Genomic DNA, 11,387 nt, shown 5'->3' with positions numbered 1-11,387 from the left:
GTCTAGTCATAGTCTAGTCATAGTCTAGTCATAGTCTAGTCATAGTCTAGTCATAGTCTAGTCATAGTCTAGTCATAGTCTAGTCATAGTCTAGTCATAGTCTAGTGGATAGTATAGTCGATAGTCTAGTCTGTAGTCTAGTCGATAATCTAGTCGATAGTCTGGTCGATGGTCCAGTCGATAGTCTAGTCCATAGTCTAGTCGATAGTCTAGTTGATAGTCCAGTCGATAGTCTATTCATAGTTATCCATATACTAAAGTGCGCTATATAATAATGTATGGTCCGAACTACTAACTGAACTCTTAACTATACTATAGACTTAAATATGACGTAAATTATAAATTTTCGACAACTTTAAAATACGAAATGTCAAATATTCAAATTGCAATATTATTTTTCCATAAAAATGTGATTTTACTTTAAAGCTGTCGCTGTGGTTTCTGTCATGTATTTTTAAATTTCTGTTTGAGTTTCGATTAAAATGACATTTGATTTGCCACGCAATTGTGGTGACAAATATAAATTTTATTAAACTAATAACGAATGACAGAATTTCGTATTTCAATTGTATTTGAATGTGAATTTTGAATTTTCAACAAAAAGTGCATGATGTGTAGAAAAAACAAAAAGAAGTAAAGAGATGAATGCAGAACATAGAAAATGTACTTTCAAACATGATTTGTTAAAAAAGACCCTAAATTTCAAATGTCATGCTTTACTAAACCTTTTTTTAACTTTTAATAAAAAAGACACATGATAATACGTAACACATGCCTCAAGTTACTTTATGTTTTTTATCTGTTGCTATCAAAATGTTTTTGTTTTCAATAAGTAAAAGTAAAATGTCAGCAGATTAATGAAGCATGCTAAGGTCATTGAATAAGACAATAAAAAACAACCCAAATAACCTCACCTTTTCCTTCGACTAAAACAAAATAATTAGTTCTGTTAAATATTATTTATTGTGTATAATTTTGATTATCTATCTTTACCACTTAATTGTCATTTCAATAAATCATAAAGTAATTTTTCATAAATTTAATTATCTGTTTAAAAACGCCCCCATCTGTTTAAAGGGACATTAGACTTTTAGTTGTTTTTTTTGTTTCTGCCAACATTATGTGGTCATTGAAATAAATAATAAATTTGATATTCTTTATATTTGTAGCATATTTGTGGTTGTCATTGTGTAATTGACATCTGCTGCTTTTGAGAGTAAAAGAAAAAAATGTATAAAATGAAACAATTAAACAAAATCAATTAAACACATACTGTGATTTATAAATAAATCAAACAATTATTTTCATAATTTCCAATCGAAAACAGTTTGAGAGTTTTGTCAAATATTTGAATTAATAATAATAACACAAACAGCAGCATCATCAAAATCATCTTTATAATCGATGTCATTATTAATATGTTAAATGATAACTCTAGTGGAATGTGTCAGGATAACAATGTTTGTAATTGATAAATTAATTATTTATGACAGCTTGGGGTATTTATTATAAATTTATAAACACTTGATATAAAGTAAGTGGAAATTTTGAAGACAGGAAAATTAAATTTTTAAAAATAACTAGAAGGATCTAATGAAATATATAGTCCAGTCTATTCTATAGCTGAGTTTAGTCTAGTCTGTAGCCTAGTCTATGGTTTAGTTTATAGCCTAGTCTATAGTGTAGTCTATAGTGTAGTCTATAGTCTCGAGATTATAGTCTAGTCTATAGTCTAGTCTATAGTCTAGTCTATAGTCTAGTCTATAGTCTAGTCTATAGTCTAGTCTATAGTCTAGTCTATAGTCTCGAGATTATAGTCTAGTCTATAGTCTAGTCTATAGTCTAGTCTATAGTCTAGTCTATAGTCTAGTCTATAGTCTAGTCTATAGTCTAGTCTATAGTCTAGTCTATAGTCTAGTCTATAGTCTAGTCTATAGTCTAGTCTATAGTCTAGTCTATAGTCTAGTCTATAGTCTAGTCTATAGTCTAGTCTATAGTCTAGTCTATAGTCTAGTCTATAGTCTAGTCTTAGTCTAGTTTTATAGTCTAGTCTATAGTCTAGTCTATAGTCTAGTCTATAGTCTAGTCTATAGTCTAGTCTATAGTCTAGTCTATAGTATAGTCTATAGTCTAGTCTATAGTCTAGTCTATAGTCTAGTCTATAGTCTGGTCTATAGTCTAGTCTATAGTCTAGTCTATAGTCTAGTCTATAGTCTAGTCTATAGTCTAGTCTATAGTCTAGTCTATAGTCTAGTCTATAGTCTAGTCTATAGTCTAGTCTATAGTCTAGTCTATAGTCTAGTCTATAGTCTAGTCTATAGTCTATAGTCTAGTCTATAGTCTAGTCTATAGTCTAGTCTATAGTCTAGTCTATAGTCTAGTCTATAGTCTAGTCTATAGTCTAGTCTATAGTCTAGTCTATAGTCTAGTCTATAGTCTAGTCTATAGTCTAGTCTATAGTCTAGTCTATAGTCTAGTCTATAGTCTAGTCTATAGTCTAGTCTATAGTCTAGTCTATAGTCTAGTCTATAGTCTAGTCTATAGTCTAGTCTATAGTCTAGTCTATAGTCTAGTCTATAGTCTAGTCTATAGTCTAGTCTATAGTCTAGTCTATAGTCTAGTCTATAGTCTAGTCTATAGTCTAGTCTATAGTCTAGTCTATAGTCTAGTCTATAGTCTAGTCTATAGTCTAGTCTATAGTCTAGTCTATAGTCTAGTCTATAGTCTAGTCTATAGTCTAGTCTATAGTCTAGTCTATAGTCTAGTCTATAGTCTAGTCTATAGTCTAGTCTATAGTCTAGTCTATAGTCTAGTCTATAGTCTAGGTCTATAGAGTAGTCTATAGTCTAGTCTATAGTCTAGTCTATAGTCTAGTCTATAGTCTAGTCTATAGTCTAGTCTATAGTCTAGTCTATAGTCTAGTCTATAGTCTAGTCTATAGTCTAGTCTATAGTCTAGCTAGTAAATATAGTCTAGTCTATAGTCTAGTCTATAGTCTAGTCTATAGTTTAGTCTATTCTAGTCTATAGTCTAGTCTATAGTCTAGTCTATAGTCTAGTCTATAGTCTAGTCTATAGTCTAGTCTATAGTCTAGTCTATAGTCTAGTCTATAGTCTAGTCTATAGTCTAGTCTATAGTCTAGTCTATAGTCTAGTCTATAGTCTAGTCTATAGTCTAGTCTATAGTCTATTCTATAGTCTAGTCTATAGTCTAGTCTATAGTCTAGTCTATAGTCTAGTCTATAGTCTAGTCTATAGTCTAGTCTATAGTCTAGTCTATAGTCTAGTCTATAGTCTAGTCTATAGTCTAGTCTATAGTCTAGTCTATAGTCTAGTCTATAGTCTAGTCTATAGTCTAGTCTATAGTCTAGTCTATAGTCTAGTCTATAGTCTAGTCTATAGTCTAGTCTATAGTCTAGTCTATAGTCTAGTCTATAGTCTAGTCTATAGTCTAGTCTATAGTCTAGTCTATAGTCTAGTCTATAGTCTAGTCTATAGTTTAGTCTATAGTTTAGTCTATAGTCTAGTCTATAGTCTAGTCTATAGTCTAGTCTATAGTCTAGTCTATAGTCTAGTCTATAGTCTAGTCTATAGTCTAGTCTAAAGTCTAGTCTATAGTCTAGTCTATAGTCTAGTCTATAGTCTCGTCTATAGTCTAGTCTATAGTCTAGTCTATAGTCTAGTCTATAGTCTAGTCTATAGTCTAGTCTATAGTCTAGTCTATAGTCTAGTCTATAGTCTAGTCTATAGTCTAATCATAGTGTAGTCATAGTCAGTCATAGTCTAGTCATAGTCTAGTCTTTGCCTTGTCGTATGTATAAAGTAGTTTATTGTGAACAATTAAATGTTATTCTAACTAATTAAACTATCCTTTAATTATTCATCCATTTCATAACACTTATACCATCTGCCAGGTATTTTTAATAATTTGATTAATTTTCCATATCAATTACATTAATTAAAACAAAAATATTTATTGTATAAATTTTTCTCATAATTTAATACAACAAATAAATTTGCTATGAATGTTTTTGCTGTTAAATGAAATTTCTATATAAAATTTTGTTTATTTAAAAATTTATGCGAAATAGATAATTTTAACAATGTAATAATAAATACAAACAAATTAATTAATGTAAACAAATAATCAGACAAATAAACACAAATATTTATTGTGAAAGTGTTTTTGGAATTTTTATTTTTTAAAACACTTGGGGTGGGGTTTTATTTAAATTTATTGTAATTAGTGGTAATGAATTATGTTTAAAGGATTATAGATGTTAAATTTTATATAAATAATTTACAGTCTTTGAATAATTTATATAGAGGAGAAAAAAATAAATATTTAGTTATTAAACAATTAAAATATTTGTGGTGCAAAATTTAGTATTTTGTTATTGATTGTTATAAAACACTTTGCTTTTAGTGAATTTCAATAGAATCTAAATTTTGTCTCCCTAGACGTATGATTAATATTAATTATGCCATTTTTGCTAATTTAAGCTGTGGTTGCTATAGTTTTCTAAGAAATACAAACAAACCTTAACTATTTCCATTTTTATAATTAGAAATTTAAAATAACTATATTTTTTTTCATATATTTCATAAAATGATAAGAAATCATTTAGTTTAAATTTAGTTTATTAACAATTTCTTGTTTGTTTTTTTCTTTTCAGATTCCTTTACACTTTTGTCTTGTGCAATAAAAAGTAAGTCATTTTATTATCTTTATTAATAAATAAAACACAAAGCTCTTAATTTCTTCTCCTTAAAAAACAAAAAACATTTTTAAAAATGCCAAGAATTTCTTTATTTGACTTTCTTTTTGGTTTACTCTACGGCGCCAAAAACAATTCTTTCGAAAAAAATGTTAAATAAACTGGAAACGAAACTTGTTTCGTGAGATTTTTGTTTTTTTTTAATGCTATGGTATTATTTGGGACACTTAATACAGTCAAAAAAAGAAAGAAAAAGAGTTTTATAAGAATAATAAATAATAAACAAAAAACTGTACAAAAAATATCCCATGAATAGTACCTTATGTGCTGCAAAATCCAGCCATATAACAAGTCTTTAGTGGCAGCAACTTCAGCTCCTACACATGCTAACTTTGCACAAACAAAAGTATGAAACTGCATGAGTATGTTGGCTGCCAACTTGCTAAGAACTTGTCATGCAACATATTGGTGGCATTTTTATACTCTTTTGTAGTTTTTTTTTTTTACAAATTTTGGCTAAAAAAGTGGCCAAAAAATACAAAGGCGTCATAAGTAAGTTAAGGGGGAAATTTTAATTAAAAAAATTTACTATAACAAATATACTCTTTTACAATTTTTTAGAATTTCATAAAAATATAAAATTGTCACCTCAACGTATGATAAATATTAGTTGTGATAATTTTATTCATGTAATGTTTTTCATGTGAACTGACTGGATGTTTATTAATATACGACATACAACGATAATATACCTGTAATGAAAGAAAATTTGGAATTTTAGTGAACATTTTTTAAAATTAAAACTTTTAATTAATACAGATTAGGGATTATACTAAAGATTAGACAAGAGACTTTACTGCACACCAGAATATAGTATGAACTATATACTAAACTGTAGAACAGACCATAGATTATACTTCAGATTAGACTAAGACTATAGACTAGACTATAGACTAGACTATAAACTAGACTATAGACTAGACTATAGACTAGACTATAAACTAGACTATAAACTAGACTATAGACTAGACTATAGACTAGACTATAGACTAGACTATAGACTAGACTATAGACTAGACTATAGACTAGACTATAGACTAGACTATAGACTAGACTATAGACTAGATAGACAGAGACTATAGACTAGACTATAGACTCGACTATAGACTAGACTATAGACTAGACTATAGACTAGACTATAGACTAGACTATAGACTAGACTATAGACTAGACTATAGACTAGACTATAGACTAGACTATAGACTAGACTATAGACTAGACTATAGACTAGACTATAGACTAGACTATAGACTAGACTATAGACTAGACTATAGACTAGACTATAGACTAGACTATAGACTAGACTATAGACTAGACTATAGACTAACTATAGACTAGACTATAGACTAGACTATAGACTAGACTATAGACTAGACTATAGACTAGACTATAGACTAGACTATAGACTAGACTATAGACTAGACTATAGACTAGACTATAGACTAGACTATAGACTAGACTATAGACTAGACTATAGACTAGACTATAGACTAGACTATAGACTAGACTATAGACTAGACTATAGACTAGACTATAGACTAGACTATAGACTAGACTATAGACTAGACTATAGACTAGACTATAGACTAGAACTATAGACTAGACTATAGACTAGACTATAGACTAGACTATAGACTAGACTATAGACTAGACTATAGACTAGACTATAGACTAGACTATAGACTAGACTATAGACTAGACTATAGACTAGACTATAGACTAGACTATAGACTAGACTAAGACTAGACTATAGACTAGACTATAGACTAGACTATAGACTAGACTATAGACTAGACTATAGACTAGACTATAGACTAGACTATAGACTAGACTATAGACTAGACTATAGACTAGACTATAGACTAGACTATAGACTAGACTATAGACTAGACTATAGACTAGACTATAGACTAGACTATAGACTAGACTATAGACTAGACTATAGACTAGACTATAGACTAGACTATAGACTAGACTATAGACTAGACTATAGACTAGACTATAGACTAGACTATAGACTATACTATAGACTAGACTATAGACTAGACTATAGACTAGACTGTAGACTAGACTCTAGACTTGACTATAGACTAGACTATAGACTAAACTCACCTTGATCTGGTATTTTGTTCTCCCTATGTTCCGCTCTTTGCTTTTAACAAATCTCATATCTATTTTGTTAGTTTTCGTGTCAAACACCACCACATGAAATCTTTGTATTTCAAAAATGTTATTACTGGAAAATGTCATGTTACTTTTTGCTAGCAGGTCACTTTTTTTTTTTTTGCTTTTGGTCTCTTATGTTTGTGTTATTTTGTAATATTCTTCGTTCGTTTGCGTATTTATGGATTTTTGTTTAAAGGCATGTCAGTTTGTGAAAATTTTTGACTTTTTTATTATGGCCGTGTCTGCAGCTCATAAAACAACAAATAATGAAATAGAAAAACACAAAAATTGGATAAGAGAAACAAAGTTTAAATAAACATGCATGAGAGATTTGTTAACCAAAATCGCAGAAGTTGTTTTTAAAAAAACTTAAATTAAAAAATTTTAATTAATTAAGAAAATTTTGAGTTAATGGGTTTAAAAAATATTCAAAATCTGTTGCAAGATGTAGGAATTGTAGGTAAATTTGTAAAAGTAATTGTAGTTTATATTAGACATACGTATAGATGAACAAAATGTTTATTTTGTTTTAGAAATCGAGAATACTTACTTTAAAGGATTCAAATTAAAAATTATTTTTTCCTAGATTTTCTATACCAGGACGTATGATTAATATTATTTATGACTTTTCTACATTACTAGCTTTAACTTGGGCCTTTTTTAAAACATTCAGAAATAATCAAATAATAAAATGCAAATTTTTTATTTCTTTTTATTGTTTAATTTAATAATGTTCTTTAAAATTAAAATAAATTTAATAAAAAACAAACTTTTTTATTTAAAAACAAATTTCTCCCTTAAGCTCAGTTTGCATAATGTGATTAGGTTTGAAAACAACGAAAAAAATGAACGTATTTATTGTATGCCCTTCTTTATTTGGGGACCTGAAAGCGAGTGTATTTTACTTATTTAAATTGATAGAATACAAATCATTTGTTGGTGGGAATTAAAGGGAAACATTATATATATTTTTTAAAACAAACAGCGAAATACAATTTTTATTTATAATTCAACAGGCATATGTAGTCAATGTGATATTGATTGAAATAAGGAGAGTTGTATAGAAAGAAAATAAATAAATTTTGTAAAAATTTGGTTGTTAAAAGAAAAATTTTAATTTAAAATTTTTATTAAATTACTTTTAGAATTTTCAAAATCTTTAGAAAAAGTCAATAATTTTTACAAATAATAGTCAACTTAGCAAGGATAACTATTAAAACATTTAATGCTATTTTAAATTGAAATGTTTTCTGTTATAAACTTTTGAAATTTTTGAAAACCTTTAAAAATTGACAAAGTTATAAACGAAAATATGAAAATAGTCATAATTAATATTAGTCATACGTCCTGTTGAACAAAATATTAATTTTTGTAAAAATCTCGGAAATTGTTAAATATTTAAAAAAAAATGTTTAATAAAATAGTTCAAAGCACTTTCCAAGCAAAATTATGAAAAAATACATTTCCTCATTTGCTGTTATTATAAACGAGAATTTTGCCAAATTATTTAACAACTTTAGATTAAAAACTTCATCTCAACCTTAATTCCAACACAAAACTCCCCCTATATTAATAAAATTTATAAACTGATGCCACGCATTTAAATAAACGCATTTTTGTAAATATTTCTCTGTCATTTGTGTTGGTTTTTTTTTTTGCTGACAAACCTTTTAATTTAAATTTTTAATACTCATGTATTCGTGTCACTGTTATTCTATACAATTTTAATTCCAGTTTTTTAAACATGACTGTTTTTTTCAGTCAAGTTTTAGCAACCTTTTCCTTCCCACACCTTAATATTTTGTATTTTGTAAATTTTGTTTTTACAGGTTTTGTGGTTTCCTAGGGCTCTTAAGGGAATTGTTATTTTGTTTATATATATTTTTTTATTTTGAGTTCCCGCCAAAACCAAGGCAATATTTTAATAAATTTTTATTTTCCCAACCCATAGGAGTGAGTGGCGGCGGTAAGCTAAGTGCTTGACGAGATTATTAAGTTGGTAAAAATGGTGAAAAAAATCACTAAATGTTTGCAATTTTTTTATTAAATATTCAAATTAAAGAGATGAAAAGTTTAAAAATTTAATAATAAAAACAAACGGGAAAGTTATGAAATAAATATTAAAGAGGGTTAAAAAAATATATAATTTCCTGCCTTTGAACATAAATTTTATTATCAAATCTTTCAAAAAAGAACAGATTCCCCTAAAAACTGCATTCATAAATGTTTAAGGATTTATTATTAACTTTAAATAGGTTAAACAAGGTTTTGTTTTCCTTATTTAAACTACATTTTGTTTTTGTTTTCTTTAAACTTACAAAATTTTCTCTTTTATACTTAAACATTACATTTTTCTAAAGGTTCCAATGTGAAAAACATTGTCATTATTGTCAAAAACAAAAACAACAACTTTATTATTATTATTGTATTTTTTCATGCCTGTTTTGACTATAAAAAAAATAACATTAAAATTTTCCAAAAGGAAATCCCATAACAATTCAACCAGATGAACTCTAACAACCTTTTGGCAACAACAAGAACTGATACTTGATCACATAAGTAGTATAGCGAGGGAAAGAGCCAGAGATGGGAACAGAAAATCTTATTAAAAAAATATAATCTAGGCTATAGACCAGAAATTAGACGTTAATCAAGACCATACTATAGACTAGGTTAGAGACTAGAATATAGACTAGACTAATCTATAGACTACACTATGGATTAAACTGTAGGCTATAGACTAAACTATCGACTAGACTACAGACTAGACTATAGACTATAGACCAAACTATAGACCATAGACTACACTATAGACCAGTCTATAGACTAGACTATATATTAGACTATAAACTAGACTGTAGACTCGAATATTGACTAGACTATAGACTAGACTATAGACTAGAATATAGACTAGACTATAGACTAGACTATAGACTAGACTATAGACTAGACTATAGACTAGACTATAGACTAGACTATAGACTAGACTATAGACTAGACTATAGACTAGACTATAGACTAGACTATAGACTAGACTATAGACTAGACTATAGACTAGACTATAGACTAGACTATAGACTAGACTATAGACTAGACTATAGACTAGACTATAGATTAGACAAATTTATACAATAAATTCTTTGTTATTTTTTAATTTTTTTTTTTAATTTTGATCACCTTGACGTATGATTATTAATAATTATGAGCATGATCTTTTAAGCTTAAATTTTTAGTAATAATAAATCAATGAAAAAAGTTGTCCATCCCTGCATTAATGTGTTTCACGTATATTATTTTGAAGGGCTTCTACCATTTGTGCTGAAGAAAAATATATAGAGGAGTCTTTAATGCTTAATTCCTTTTGCTCATTCCCTTTCTTCTGCTTAAAAAAATAAACCAAAGCCAAGTTAGCGGTAGATGGCAAGTGTTGGAATGTAGGTTTGTATCATATTGTGTGTAAATAAATAAATAAATAAATTTTGTAAGTGTGTTTGTGTTTATTTGTATTTAACATTATTTTAAATTAAGTTGTTGTTTATAGTCTGTCTGTCTGAATTATAATAAAATGGTCCTACTGTCTCTATCTTTTAGGGGTTTTATTCATGTTTACTTCGACCATTATTCTTCTAACTGTGTTTGTTTAATTTTTTGGGAAAAAATGGCAAAACAACAACAAAATCATAAAAATAGCGATATAAATTTTCTAAAATAATGTGGTGTGTTTAAATGTAGAGAAAATAAAAACACATTTACAACAACATTAAAACCAACAACAGCTTAACACACACTCAATTTAAATTGCAGCAATAAAAGGGCAAAAGAAAACACAACCAACCACTCAAAACAAACACATTTATTTAACCATGTAAAATACCAAAAAAACAAAAAATTACAATAACATTTTTAATGTAAATAATGAAAAAGGAAGATCTTTTCGGTATTTTTTTGTTTGGTGGAGCACAGCAGGAATTTTACCCCAAAACTTAATTCTCATTGTTAGTCTAAGTGTTATACACGGTGTACCTTTGTTTAACTGTTTAAGAGTAAGCAGCTTAATGATGAACGAGCTTTTAAACGTACTTTTAAATGTTTGTTTTGTGGGTAAGAGTATTTTATTGGTCGACCTTTTAATGGCTGAATTTATATACGAAATGTAAATGAATATATTTTAATTTCTTACATTGTGAAATGGAAATGTTAACATAAACAAATACGTAGAAGAAAATCATATATATTCTAGTTTAAAGTGTAGTCTATAATGTAGCCTATAGTCTAGTCTATAGTCTAGTCTATAGTCTAGTCTATAGTCTAGTCTATAGTCTTTTCTATAGTCTTTTCTATAGCTAGTCTATAGTCTAGTCTATAGTCTAGTCTATAGTCTAGTCTATAGTCTAGTCTATAGTCTAGTCTATAGTCTAGTCTATAGTCTAGTCTATAGTCTAGT

The 11,387-nt window shown here is 28.0% G+C and overlaps 2 protein-coding genes across 3 annotated transcripts in view; one reads left to right on the top strand and one right to left on the bottom strand.

The window, feature by feature from the left end:
* Positions 1-11,387, bottom strand: part of LOC111685418 (leucine-rich repeat-containing protein 15) — a 77,128-nt gene that overhangs the window by 40,320 nt on the left and 25,421 nt on the right. The window contains exon 1 of one of the 2 annotated variants that reach the window (XM_046950762.1): positions 5,037-5,060. The exons of the other annotated variant lie outside the window; for it this stretch is intronic. The gene's annotated coding sequence lies outside the window, so the exon portion shown is untranslated. Of the gene's footprint in view, positions 1-5,036; positions 5,061-11,387 lie in introns of those variants that run through there. 2 annotated transcript variants of the gene reach the window in all.
* LOC111684666 (extended synaptotagmin-2-B) overlaps positions 4,688-11,387 on the top strand; it is an 87,562-nt gene continuing 80,862 nt past the window's right edge. Inside the window, exon 1 of the mRNA XM_023446880.2 lies at positions 4,688-4,708. The gene's annotated coding sequence lies outside the window, so the exon portion shown is untranslated. The remainder of the gene's footprint in view (positions 4,709-11,387) is intronic.

The sequence above is a fragment of the Lucilia cuprina genome, chromosome 4 (assembly GCF_022045245.1).
Source record: "Lucilia cuprina isolate Lc7/37 chromosome 4, ASM2204524v1, whole genome shotgun sequence".
Classification (NCBI taxonomy): domain Eukaryota; kingdom Metazoa; phylum Arthropoda; class Insecta; order Diptera; family Calliphoridae; genus Lucilia; species Lucilia cuprina.
Note: the sequence above shows the minus strand (reverse complement) of the source record. Positions and strands in the feature narration are given on the sequence as shown.